The sequence below is a fragment of the Gracilinanus agilis genome, chromosome 1 (genome assembly GCF_016433145.1).
Source record: "Gracilinanus agilis isolate LMUSP501 chromosome 1, AgileGrace, whole genome shotgun sequence".
Classification (NCBI taxonomy): Eukaryota; Metazoa; Chordata; class Mammalia; order Didelphimorphia; family Didelphidae; genus Gracilinanus; species Gracilinanus agilis.
In genome coordinates this window covers 433,505,299-433,520,113 of record NC_058130.1, presented here as the reverse complement: position 1 = coordinate 433,520,113, position 14,815 = coordinate 433,505,299, and positions in this window count along the sequence as shown.

Here is a 14,815-nt window from a genome sequence, read left to right as displayed (position 1 = left end):
TTATACATATTTGTATACATTTTATATGTTTGTGTACATATATATTTGCAAGCATATACATATATATACACTCATACATATTTTTTGTCACTTCTGCTCAGGCATCATCCATGATGAACATATATATATAATTAAAGGAAGCAGTTTTCTACAAAATCCCTATGTATTATGTCTCAGCAAGAAAACCCAGAAAACAAAAGTCTCTGAGTCCTTTTCCTCTCTCAGAAAAAGCCCATCATGGCTTCCTGGTAAGCATTTAGACAAAAAAACACAGAGGATAGCTTTTATGTAACCTGGCAAAAATTAAGAGCCAAATGGACCCTCTTGAATACAGGTTCAAGTTTTAGGGACTTTCAATAATATATCTCACTGGTTTATTTTTTTCTCAGTCTAGTTAGAGAATAGAGGATATTTGAAATTAACTCTAGTTTAGGTATTTTCTGGGTCACTGAGATAATAAATCCAAATTTATGTAGTCCTGGATTGTACAATAACCATTTGGTCTTTTGGGGAACATAGTTTTCTCAGTCTATAAAGAGACTAAATTACAAGCAGGTCTCAGAGTGGAAGAAGGAACTCTGGAATCCCAGTAAATTTGGTTATCAGCACTATATGGAGAGAGGATGCAGAGACTATTATTACATGGCTGAAGACAATAGTAGAAGATGAGATGAATGGCCACCTACTCAGGAAAACTGCAGATATAGTTCTTATATGGCAAAGGCTTTATTGCCATATAAGAACTTCCAGTGAGAATGAGTATTCCCTAGAAGAGAAGTAAGCAAATGCAAAGAACAGGAGGGTGAAGAGCCCCTTTTATCCTACACCCTAATGTAAAAGGTCCCTCCCTTCCTTTCTTTATTGACTGAGTACTAGGAAATACACAATCTTCCCAGAAGAATTCGACCTGTGTTTCCCTTGAAATGATCCCCTCTCCCATTACTTACATTTCTACATATCACATGTTCAAAAATAGTGGTAAACTCTTCCCAGTGCACCTATTAAGCATGAGCTGTAAGTTCTAAGTTTACTTCCAGTCATCTACTCCAGTGTTGTTTTTAATCAGCTTGAATTAATTTTCCTCTTAGTCTTCCCTAACTTCCTTTAATATAAACTTGTTTTGCCTGAAACTTAAGCTGACATGCCTTTCAATAAATTATTCTTATCGCAGGAAAGGGAACAAGCTACTTAATACTATGTGCTATATACTGTAAGGTCTAATTTATTCTGAGAAGAGCTCATCATTTTTATCTCCAATAAATATAAACCAGTTTAGGATATTGCGACAGCTGGTGATTGACCATAAGTTTGCTCTATGACCTGCTCAAGGATGATGGACTTGGAATTTGCTGGAGAATGCCTATCCCACCAAGTTGCCAAGACATGAATTTTTCCATTAACCTTAAACTCTCCAAATTCTCCAGGTATTATTTATTTGCTATTTATAGTTTGATGATAGGTTTTGTTTCTAAACAAAGTCATTTTTTTTCATTATAGGCAAATGAAACACTGTGGAAAAAGGGGAAATAGTGAATAGTATAAAACATAGGATAAAGCGAAGAGTCATGGTCTCTGTCCAATAGTTAAGGAAGAGAATATTTTTTATTTAATTTGGAGTCATTGACCTTTATTCCCTTTAAATGATAGCCCATTAGTAGATTCCCAAAAGAGTAAGAGAAAGAATGGTATGAACCATCAAAACAGTTGCCCTGTACTTAGAAATGAACCATAAATTCAGTTCTTTTATGTTGAGCAAAAGAAATCTGTTGTGCTTTGGGAAAGAATTTCCACCTTTACTCTTCCTTCTGAAAAAGGGAGAAGGGGAAAAAAGAGATGTGACCCTAGCTGTGAGTGAAGAGTGGTACAGGAGAGTCTGTCCTGCTCCCTTTTTGTTGTTCCTCAGCCCAATTGCCCACTGTAATATGAGCTGTTGGCTCTACCAACAACAGTCTTGAATAGCAAAATAATTGTTGTAAGAAATGAATAGTAAATTAATCATACACATACATATTTATAATATGTGCATATATTCATCATCTATATATCTTGCCTACCAAACCTTTGGTTTGAAATCTAAGGAATACCAATATTACTACAATAATCAACAACAAGAATTTCTTTATCATAGTACTTCAATCCTTCCTTTTAACTTCATATCTTTGCTAATTAAGCCATGCCAATTTCTATATATCATTATTTTTTTAGTATTTTTTCATATTTTACATATATTCCCAATACTTAAAGCTAATAAAAGAATATAATTAATTAACAGGAAGAGAAAAAGGGTTGAACAATTAGGTATAGACTTAAAGTGAGATTAGAGACCAGTGATAGTGTTTTGTTTTTAAGGGCATGGTAAGAGCTAGTATTAGAAACAGTTTCAAGTAAAGTAGTAAGGCTCCTGAATAGGGACCAGTTAGTAATAGAAGTTAAAGTTTAAGAAAAAATGCCCTTGATATTTTAAAACCAGATTGAAATCAGCTCTTGAGGAAGAGATTGGTCTGGAAAGCTACATAATAGACTTTGTCGTGAACTTCAAAGGCCAGCTATGACAGCCTTCTAAGCCTTAGAAGAGCCAAGGATCCCTTAGAGAAACATGATAGAAAATGTAGACAGAAGCATATGTTATCAGGGGTCGTTATATTCTGCATTATTAAAGAGTGTAAGCAGTACTAGTAATGGATCACATTGTGATCCAATTTACACCTTTGATGGAGCTGGTCATGTCACTAATACTAGTATCTATTGAAGGACTTTGTCCTGTAGAGAGATTTGGTATACTATTTTGCATGAGTAAAAAGTTGTGCTCCATCTTCCTCCTGGATCTCCTGACAGCCATAGAGAGTCAACAATAAGCAACCACTGGTTTAGTGCTGCTCACTAGAGATGAAGATCGTAACACAAATATGCTCCTTCTCAATGCTGGCTCAACTAAAAAGAGAATTGAAAATAATAGAGATGAGGTTGGTACAAAATAGAAATAAAAGGGCATAAAAATTAGTAGTGGAACTATTATTATGGATGTCCTTTAGGTATTTTTAACTGAGATATTAGATATACCAAAAAGGAAAATTGATAATTACATGTTAAATGGTGGGCCAAACAATTCTAGGAATACAAAACACAGTTTACCAGTATCCAAAAAGAATTGGTTGAAAATTTTAAGAATTTTTTAAAATGACCAGACTTTCAAAATAATTTATCAGACTTTCTCAGGAAAGTTCAAGGAGATTTAAATGCAGTGGTGATCAACTAAATTTTAAGCCTAATAGATCTTGAAGAAACAGCATTGCTTATAGAGACTATATAACTAACCAACCCCTGTGTTTTTAGGGGAATAATTTATAGAGTCTTGCCAGGATGTTGGATCCCAACAATAATTTTACATGAAAATCTCTAAAAGCTATTTGGACTCAATGCCAATTTTCCTAAAATTCTTAATGAATATAACATTCTAGCTGATATTGATAACCCATACTGGAATCCATTTACTCCTGCTGGAAAATTGGTTCATTTGAATTGTAACAACAATAGCTCCTGGATCAGATGATATTAGGTACTAGATATGGAAAAAAAGAGTGCTCTGGGGGGTACATTTAAAAATATTTTAATATTTCACATAAATATATTAGTCCCAAAGGACTGACAGCTCTGATACCATCTTAATTCCAAATGGACACCCATAAGTGCCTAAAATGTATAGTTAGTCCTTATCAAAAAGATTAAATGATTGGAGCTTTTGGAATGGACCCATCAACAGGTGACATTAGAGCTTCATGCCAATTGATAGCAGCAGTGAATATAATATTTTGATGTATCTGATATAGTTTATATCTTGAATGTTGCCAAATACAAAAAGGGGATGTGAGGTATGGTCTGACTGGCTCTGACTAAAGCATTAAACTCAATAGTACATAATATTATCTGATTAATGCTGAAATGAGTTGATTTCCATGATTAGACTATTGACATAACATGAAGACTTTATTAGGACAAAAAGACTTGTATCCACTCTAAGGATGTCATTTCCTTAGTTTTCATCTGTGCAGGGATGAGGCAGGGTTAACCCATTATCTTCCTAGTTTTTAACCTAAACCTGAACCCTAACAAGAATGGGGATAGGGCATGAATTGTATGATGGAAGAACTAATGCCAAACAGACAGCTTTGCTATTGTGACTGACATCAGAGACTGTCTTGATAAAATATGGGCAAAGTGAACAAGATTTCCATGTAGGCAGGATTGCTTTTTCTAACGGGACAAATTTGGACCCTTATTGACGAAAAGCTAAAAAAGAAGGTAATTTTCATTTAATTTTAGGTTCAAAACCAAGGAATTTTTGTAATGTCAGAGAAGAATTTCTATGGAGTTCTACACTGCAAAATCAATCTGTGGAGTTAAAATCAATATGACCTCTGATTTGGAACTTAACCTACAGATCAAAACTAGCATAATGGCAGAAACTAGATATAATATATACTTTTATTTTACACTATATGTCTTTTCCAATTCATCTCTCTCTCCTTAACTTTTTACTATACAGTATCCTGCCATCAGACGCTTACAATTCATTCATTCATGCCTTAATTTCATAGGTAGGGGCATTGTGGGATGTCTTTGGACAGTCACTGTGGCAGTTTTTTTAGTTGAAAAGATACTGGACTTAGTCTTCAAGAATAAAGTTATCAAGTTATTCACATGCTGTAGCTAACTTACTATTGCAAAAAAATACTCAACATTTCTCTGTTAAAAGGTTCATTGCTTTAATTTCAACTGAGAATACTCAGATTAAATACTCTCTAACTCCTGCCTGGTTAACTTCAGGATCGCCATGATTATGAAAAGGTTATCTTGCAAGCTGAGACTTACAGGTCTGACCTTTCAGACTTGCTCTTGGATAATCCTCACCATAGTTTTTTATGGCTTCTCAAGGCTGGTCTTTCCTGGAGTTTTATCCCTTTTTTATGACTTTAGATGAATTTTGTGGACATTCCAAGGCACAATGAGTATAATAACATTTGGTTATGGTGGACCAACTCATCAGAATTGTCAAACTGTAGAATTACAATTAACAAGGTATTATGGGGGGGGGGGTCGGAAGTGGGGGGGAATATCTACTTCCCAGCATTTTGAATTTCAAAAAATCACTTCTCAATTTTGTCTACCCTTGATCATTGAGAGTGACTAAAGGTCTCATTTCACAGCTACCATTTTTCAAAGATTTGCCCAGTCAGAAGGGACAGGTTAGGAACTATATATACATCTTTACGTTCAGTCATCTGGGCAAATAGAAAGGATGATTCCATCAATAAAAACCATTATCTTATTTTACCAGTGAACATTGATTATTTACTAGCCAGTCAGGAAGGTATTTATACCTTAGTGGGAAATGAATGTTATACACTGGTATCTGTTCAGACCTTAGCTATTACTTACTATCTGAACCCAATGGAGAAATTAGAAATAGAATTAGAAAAGATTAAACATTAAGAGATTTCTGACTGGGACATTTGGTTGCCAGGAGTAGGTTGAATCAAGGAAATTTCACAAACCCCATGTTATATTCTATTAATAATCATTATTGTATTGATTTTGCCTTACTATTTTATTCAATATTTTTCTAGTAATTATATCTATCTGTGGAAATGCTTGTCAGAAAGCTTATATAATAAAAATAATAGTTATTATTATAACTAATATTCACATAGTACTTACAAAACGCCAGGCATTGTGCTAAGTGCCTTATAATTATCTCCTTTGATCCTTACAACAACTATGGGAAGCAAGTACTGTTGTTATCTCATTTTACAGATGAGGAGACTGGGCCAAACAGATGCTAAGTGTATTAACCAATGTCAAGTGTCTGAGGCTAGATTTGAACTGGTGTCTTTCTGACACCATACCCAACACTCCATATACTATACTAGCTATAGCTCTCCCTTACATGAAGGTATCCAGAAAGGAGATCAATAGTAGGATGTATAAGAAGGTGTTCTTGTTGAAGTCAGAATGCAGATCAAAGCATACTATTTTGCACTTTAGTTTATTTGTGTTTTTCTTTGGGGGGTTTTAGTTTTATATGATTATTCTCTCAGAAAAATGGAAGTACATTTGCATGCTAATACATGTGTAGCAGATTAAATTGTTTACCATCTCTGGCAGGGGGAAGATAAGAAAGGGAGGGAGATATTATGGATCTTATAATTTCAAAAAATATATGTCGAAAATTGTTATTACATGTAATTGGAAAAATAAAATATCTTAAGACAAGGTGGTATTTTAAGACAAATAAGATACAGGATAAAGGAGGGACTATAATTTAAAAAAAACCCCGACAATCCTCTGGTTCAGATTCCATTTTGATATTCTTGTCTTTGTCTGCTTGGAGAGAGCACATCATGTACATTGCTTAAACTGGCAAAAATCAAGATTGAGATATCAACCACAACTCCAGCTTTAACCATTTGGTTTCTTTTTTTTCTGATTAAGAAATCTTATCATCTTTTTTTGCTTATTCTAAAATTCTATTGTACCCATCCTCTTTACATTGCCAATTGCTATATAAGTTAACTCAAACCAGTGCAACCTGTGCTTTAAACATAATAAGAGGCAGTTCTCCTTTCTTTGCACCACTGATTGGTCATTAGTAGTACCTACTCTGCTGATTTGGTCACCCCTGTGAAGAATGGAATCACATACAATCCCTGGCCAGAAGACTTCGCTACTGTTAAGTAGCTCCATATAGGGAGATTTTGGTAATGGAACCACAATTAACCAGGTATCTGGGTCCACCTGTAGGTAGCTTCTTGCCTGTCATTTACAAAATTCACTTACATGTTAGGCACTGTATGGTCACCAAGTTAATCACTTTTAATCCTTAATCCCAGAGATTAAGGATTTTGTTTGTATCTCCCTTCAAGCATTTACCACAATCTGATTTGTATTAACATCTGTGAGCATATCCTCTCTTCCCTTCTGAGCAGTTAACTTTCTTGAGAGCAGTGATTGTGTTTTATTAATCTTTGTAGCCCCTTAATATACCTAATGTAATACTCTGTACATAGCATATACTCAACAAATGTTTCCTGAATGTAATCCAAATCCCTTTTGAATGAGAACTCACAAAACTATAGACTATTTCATACCAAGGCGGTTCCTTAAAAAATATTCATCAATATTATCAGAACAATCTATAGGACAAGGCATATGAACTAGAGTTCTGGGCTTGGCAGCAACAAGATATTTTTTTGAATCTTATCTCCCAGGATGTGACTCTGGGCAAGTCACTTGTCTTAATCTGAACTTTAGCTTCCTAATCTCTAAAATGGAGGCAATAATAGTACCTTTCGTATAATTTGTGTATGCTTTGAATAAGATAATGTATGTAAAATACTTTGCAAACCTTAAATTAAATGTTAATGTCAGCTATTATAGTATTATTATTTTTATTATTGTAATTAACAAGAAAAATATTCATTAAGGGTCACATTTTACCACAGATTCTCATGTTAGAAGAGGAAGAGGAAAGACTCATAATCCAGACAATTCATAGTTGATGGGATTTTTTGACAATTGGAAAATATCTCCCTCCCTTCAAAGCTAACCACTGATAGTTGCCTGCAAAGCTGCTGATGTCAAGTGCTGGGCTTCTTTATTTGCTGAATTTTCATCTGCCATTTCTCAACTGAACTTCCACTGCCATCTGCTGTTTCTCCACTAAATTTCAGCTGTTATATTGTTCATTATGCTGTTTCTGTCTTCTCCTGAGTTTCTACTAAATTGCCATTAGGCTATACCTTTCTTTGTAGGGAGTTTCTATAATTATTCTGTGAGTTAGACCCACAGCTGTACCAGTTAGATATCTAAGAGTTGCTCAATCTAAGTCTTTCTTACAAAATAATTAGTCTGCCTGCCCCTCTGTGGGATCTTTCCAAGGGTCAATTATTATTTCTCTTGGTTTAAATAAATTCCTTTTACCTCTTATCTCCCTGGTCATTACTCTGGAGCTTTGCTTAATCACATTAGAAAGACAGGTTGAAACTGGGGACCATTGCCTTGTATTTCTGCAACTACACCCAAATCACTTTTCCTTTATCACTTCAATTTCACAAACCTCTTATTTTCTAGTCAATACACTTAATAAAGATAGTGTCTTTATAGTGTATTTATCTACAATTACATCAGAAAGTACAAATATAGATATTGCCCTTCTTGAAGGAAAGTGCTTAAAAGCCTGAAAATATGTATTTTTTGCTAAACCTTCTTTCTATATTACACATAGTAATCATTTGTCAAAAGAATGTCCACTATACATCCACTTTATAGTAAGCAAATGCAAAGTCAATAATACCTGTACCTTTTCCCCCCTATAACTATAGGCTTCTATTCTAATGAGGTTTGCATACAATGTAGTGTTTTTGTATTCTACCAAACTAGTCAGAAAAGGATCTTACTATTATATTTTTATACACAGAGTAATCATTGCCAATAGAATGGGAAAGCATGGGTAAATGCTGATAAAATTCTCAAGGGGGAAGCTCAGACTTAAGTCAAGGATCTTAAATGAAAACTCCACATTGTTCAGAGGATGCATTTTATCATTGATTTGGTAGTCAAATGTGATGAATGCAAATAAATAGCCTAAAATTGGAGTTAGAGATTTTTCTGAAGCTGTTTAGTTTCTTTTTGTAGCTGCAGCTTAGCCCAAGTGTGTGTATTGAATGCAAGTTATGGCCCATTTCCAAAGTTCCTTCAACTAACTCTTGGTTTAGGGAAGAGCATAGTCATGCATAGACCATGGGCAGATGTGACTGGCACAGTGTAGGGGAAACATTACTATTGACTGTCCTCAAAGGGGAAAGGGAAAATCTCCAGATTACTATTGACAGAAGGAGTTCTCACTGTATGCAGTCCAATGGTGAAGAAATATTGGCTCTGCATCAGCATGCTGGGTAAAACTGGGGCAAGATATGGAATGGAAATCAGTCCTCTTCTTGCTTTTTTCCCCTCTTTCCCCACAAGTTTCAGGAAGGAGCAGAGTAGTGGATGTATTGAATTCAAGTTTTTCTCTTGTGTAAATTGCCCATATAGCCTTATTTTCTCTGTCTCTCTCTTCCCCAGCAGCCTGTGAGAAGGGAATCCTCTCCCAGGGTTACCCTGGAGGTAGGTCATTTATGTCATCTAATATGGATTATGTAACTCTTAGTTTGAGCTGGACACAATTGAATTTGACCCGGAAAGGAGAAGGGGGTTAAAAGATTGGAGAGAAGGAAGGAGGGGGCTTTCTATCTGAGGTGTCCTGCCAGGGAACTGGTATGCTGGGGTGCTGCTATAGAAGGCACATGGCTAGCTAGAATAGTCTTTTCCCTCTATTTCTCATGCCTTCACCTATCCAAGTAATTCCAATGAACTTTATAAAAATTCTAAGGACCAAATTTCCCAGCAGTTTTTGTCAAATAGTGGATTCATGTCCCAAAAGTCGGGCTCTTTGGGTTTATCATACACTGTCTTGATGATGTCATTTACCCAAGTCTATTCCACTGATCCTCCTTTCTGTCTCTTAGCCAGTCCCATATTGTTTTGATGAGTGCTGCTTTATAGTATAATTTAATATCTGGTACTGCTAGGCCCCCTTCCTTCACATTTTTTTCATTATTTCCCTTGATATTCTTGATCTTTTGTTATTCCAAATGAAATTTGTTATAGTTTTTCCTAATTCAGTAAAGAAGTTTTTTGGTAGTTTGATAGGTATGGTGCTAAATAGGTAAATTAATTTGGGTAGAATGGTCATTTTTATTATGTTAGCTCGTCCTACCCATGAACAATCAATGGTTTTCCAATTATTTAGATCTAGTTTTATTTGTTTGGAAAGTGTTTTGTAATTGTTTTCATATCATTCCTGTGTTTGTTTTGGTAGATAGATTCCTAAGTATTTTATATTGTCTAGGGTGATTTTAAATGGTGTTTCTCTTTCTACCTCTTGCTGCTCTAATGTGTTGGAAATATATAGAAATGCTGATGACTTATGTGCATTTATTTTGCAAAGTCATAACTTTAATTCTTACAAACTATTCTGACAAGACTAGCTGCTACTCCCAGGGTTAATGAAGTCTAGCAAGTGGATTGGTACTTGCCTGAGAAGTACACATGGCTCCCCACCCCTAACCCCCACCCAATGTATACCTTAGCTTTAAATGAATCATCCCAATGAGGGTATCCTCCTGTAGGTCTTGAAGAAAACATCCAGACTCTCTTTTCTTCTTTATCCAATGGAAGTTAAAATGCTTATCTGTTACTCTATAGAAACATTCTGACAATAAGGATTAAATTCTGGATTGCTGTGATAACTAACATCAGTGGTATTCTGATAAACATTTAAACAACTAGTTCTTTGAAAAGGAGGGCTCACTTTTAAATTTAATCTGCATCATCAACATTTTCTCCATCACTTCCTTAAGTCTAGACAATCAACAAAATAATGAATCAAGCCCTGATTTGTAGCATTTACCAATTTCCAAGGTATAATTTGCAAATTTAACAGTTAGCTCTCACAAAGCCAATTCAAGAGGCTCTAGCATAGTCCTGTGTATGATGGATAGGCTTAGGATCAAATACTGGCTCAGATATATAGTAGCTGTTTGACTGTGGGAAAATTCCACCTCTCTGGACCTCAGTTTTTTCAGCTATAAAATAGGGGAACTGGATTTGATGAACTCTAAGGTCCTTTCTTCATGTATTCTTTCTGTACATCTACCGGGTTAAAGCAAATAAGCAGATTTATCCACTAATTATATTATTCAACCCCATGAATATGACCATGATGACTATGCACCTATTATGTCTTTATCTTAACTCTGATTTTAAGAGCATTTAAAGATATCATTCCAGACCACTAGAATATACTGTCTTTCCTATTTGCTACTAGCTGCTCCCTCCATTCAGTAAGCTCGTGTTTCTTAAATACCTCTCTTTGGTATTTCTGGTAATAGCTACTGTTCTGCTCCCTCTGTAACTGCCATTTCCTTAACTCATCTTACCACCACCCCCCTGAGGTTTGCCTAGGCCTGTACATCATTACTATCATTCTTTCCAAGAGTATTTACACTTAGGATCAAAATCTTCTCAAGAAAGGATTTTCTTCTTAGCATCTGCTGTGGTGATGCCATTGTCCCCATTCTCCCACCCACTCCAGTCCTCACACTCTGTCCCTATTATTACTGTGTGTGAGAGACAGAAAAAGCTTGTATTTTTTGTGTTGGCAGGCACCACATTTTAGATGCTTGTTGTAAAGCACCCAGAGAGGAGTTTGGATGTTATAAATATTTGTACTGCACTCTTCTCTGAATTCCATATGACTTTAAGAGCCTCTAAATATAAATATCATATGAGGAACAATCTAACTCCTTATCCTCTTTATCCACACTCAAGATCAATATATTACAATCATTATACAATCATCTGTATACTTTGGCTTGTTGCTTGACATTCTTTAAGCAAAAGTTACTCATGCTTGTTTATAAGCTATATATGATACGGGAAAACCAAATTATTACATTAAGAGATAAATGGATAATGCATGCCTTCTTTCCACTAAATCTTCTTTAGAAGCTTTATTTGTTAGTTTTTATAAAGAATTCCTTCTTCACTGAAGCCATCTGCATAACCTCATTTTTATCATACTTTATTGCTTCCAATGATGAACTATTTGGGAAGAAATGTCTAGCAGAAGCTCAGTAATACATGAAATAACAATGAGCATCATCAAGAATGTTTTCCTATACTATAGCTCTGAAGTATGGAAGGAAAAACTGCCAGATCTTTGCTGAATGAACTATTAAAGAAATTAGTAGGCACAGTGATTATTTTTATTCTGACTGGTCTCTTTTTATGAATTAATCTGGTGCCTTATTTTGAGCTCTTTGAGAATAGGAACTGCATTTTCTCTGTCTTTGTAGCACCAGTGCTTAGCATAGTGCCTAACATGTGTATTGGTAATTGTTGTCAAATTGTTACTAAACTTGGGGTTTTCTTGGCAGATACTGGAGTGGTTTACCATTTATTTTTCCAGTGTATTAATGCAAACAGATGTTAAGGATTTCACTAGTAAGTGGCTGAGGCGAAATTTGAAATCAGGTCTTCCCAATTTCAGGGCCAGCTCTTTTTCTCATGTGCCACCTAGCTCCCCTAGCACATAGTAGACACTTTTAAAAGTTCCTGGGAAGCAACTACTTTTTACTTTGCATTAAATTCATAAAGGAAAATTTAGGACACATGCAATTATGAAGTATATTAGTTAATCATTTAAAAGCCATGGCATGGGACCTAGAAAGGGAGGAGGGAAAAGGTTGCATTTTGCACTGAATGGCACTTTTACTGCATTGTTCTTGTCATAGAGACCATGTTATGAATTGGAGGTTCCAAGTTCTGTTTTCAGCTGTGCTACTGTGACCTTGAGGCATAAAAAGATGTCAAGTGACTTGTATAGTTTCCCTATCTGTAATAATGGGGATAATAATACTTGCCACCCACATTCCTCAAGAGGATATTGTGAAGAATTAATGAGATAGTGTTTATATAATAATAGCTCCTTCCACGGCTTAGGAATATGCTATTTAAAATGGAAGAACAGAGCACTGCTGCCAAACATTTATTATGCTCATCATTCATGCTTCGCCTGTTCTGCATTATAGTACTAACAGGCACTGTCATCGTGTTAATCTCTTTGAAAATAGGGGAAAGCATGATCCCATTTTTATCCATTCTAATAAGACTAGCCATTTGTGTGAGATCGAATTAATTCCTCTTGGTCATAGATCCCTATAAAGTCTAAACAAAAAAAAAATGCAGGAAGAAACACAACCTACCTTTCCCCAAAGAAGTTTGCCTGAACAGTCTGTTTTTTCTGTTTGTTTGCTAGTTTCACCAAAAACCAGAAATTAGATGTGGTCTGGAGTAAATATTAGCTTCACCCTATAAGGTGCATCAAAGAAGGGGAAATAGCTTATTTTGAGCTAGTGTCTAAAAAGTTCATATCCAGTGAGAAGGAAAGAAGTGCCTAATTAACCAGGAGCCTGGAGTTGTCTGATAAAACAAGAAGTATTTTTTGGTGAAGAAATGAAAACTGCAGATGTGAATTTGAGGGGAGTAGGCTCAATCTAACCAAATTCAAGTAGCTATTGAGCATAATCTATATAGTAACTTATATGAAAGAGTAGTTCATGGAAATTTGGATGAATTAGATAGTTAATATGAAAAAAGATCTTAGAGTTTATGAATCAAGGATATGATATATTATTAAATAAAACTAATGTTCTGTTAAACTATATTAAGAGAGTCATCTTTTCCAGAATGAAGCAAGTTTTAATTGCTCTACTGTGCCCTGGTTAGCCATATTTGCAATATTGTGTCCAATTCTGGGCATCATATTTTAGGAAGGCATTGATAATAGGCTTTCTGAAATTCTGAGTTTGTATTGCATAGTTCAAGCCCAAAGCAACTTACTATTTTCAGCATGGTATAATGTATACGGAGTGGCCTCAGAGCCAAGAAAACCTGAGAGCCCCACTGAAAAAAATCATTTAACCTCTCAGAACTCCAGGAAACTATTTAAAATTGCAAATTGCAGAGAAAGTGCCAATCTACAGTGGCAGAAACAGTTTCCACACTTGGGAGCTCCTAAATGAATAAAATAATGGGTACAGTCTCTCTCCCACTATCCCTCATTTAAAGTGCGTTGACTCTTTTAAAGGCTGCAAAATAATGGAATACTACAGTGTCTAAAGAATCAAAATTGTTGGTGGCCCAAAGGGCAATAGAGACATGGGGGAAGATTAAGACAACTACCATTGATTTCCAAAAATGACATGCATATTCTGTGTTAGAAAATTTCAGTTTTTTCTTTCTTTTCCTTCTATATAGATTAAAAATTAACACATGCCATGCTCTAAAATAACTTTAGGAGTCAGTATAACTGGTTTCTTACCAAAAAAGAAAATATGGAAGTAGTAGGACTAACCATGTGATTTCACTGGAACGGAGAACTCCTGACTTAGGAAATTCCTTCTACAAGTTGTTTTCTCTTCATCTTACCCTCTTGAAGAGGGCATTGGGAGGTTGGGACTTACCCACTGTCAATTAAGAGAAATATGACAGATATGAAACTTGAATCCATTTTTTTCTTGGCTCTGAAGCTAACTCTATCTAGTATACTACACTGTCATTAGTCTAAAAGATATCATCAGTATATAAAGAGAAAAGGAAGTGTTCATATCCAGGAGAGGAGGAAGAGATCTCAGATGGAGAATCCAAGCTCCTCAAGTAGCCTTGAAATGTGAAAAACTAGAATGTAAATTCCTTGAGGTCAGGGACTATTTTGTTTTTGTCTGATTCTAAAGTGCCCAACATAGTACAGTTTAGCACAGAGAAAGTGGTTAGTAAATAGAAATGGAAGGGAACTCAATTGAAAATTCAAGCATTGAACTTGAAGTGAAGTTGGAATTGAAAAGACCTAGGAGGTCTTTAGCACACTGAGTTGAAAATCCATGGAAGATTTATGTAAGGACATAGACAAGAATTACTTAGGATGACAAAGGTGTGATTGTTGGTGATTTACACCATTAGAGAGGATACCCGCATCAGTTACAGCAGTGCAAAGAGGACCATTGACCCTTTGGTCTGAGGAGTCATGTTTGTATTGTTGGTCATGTTGAGGCCAGTAGTCAGCAGGTCTGCACCTGAGATAAAGGAATGATGACAGAGTTCTTCCCCTGCTCTATGATTTTATTTGGGTCAGGATTCCAATATCCTCTTCGTTTAG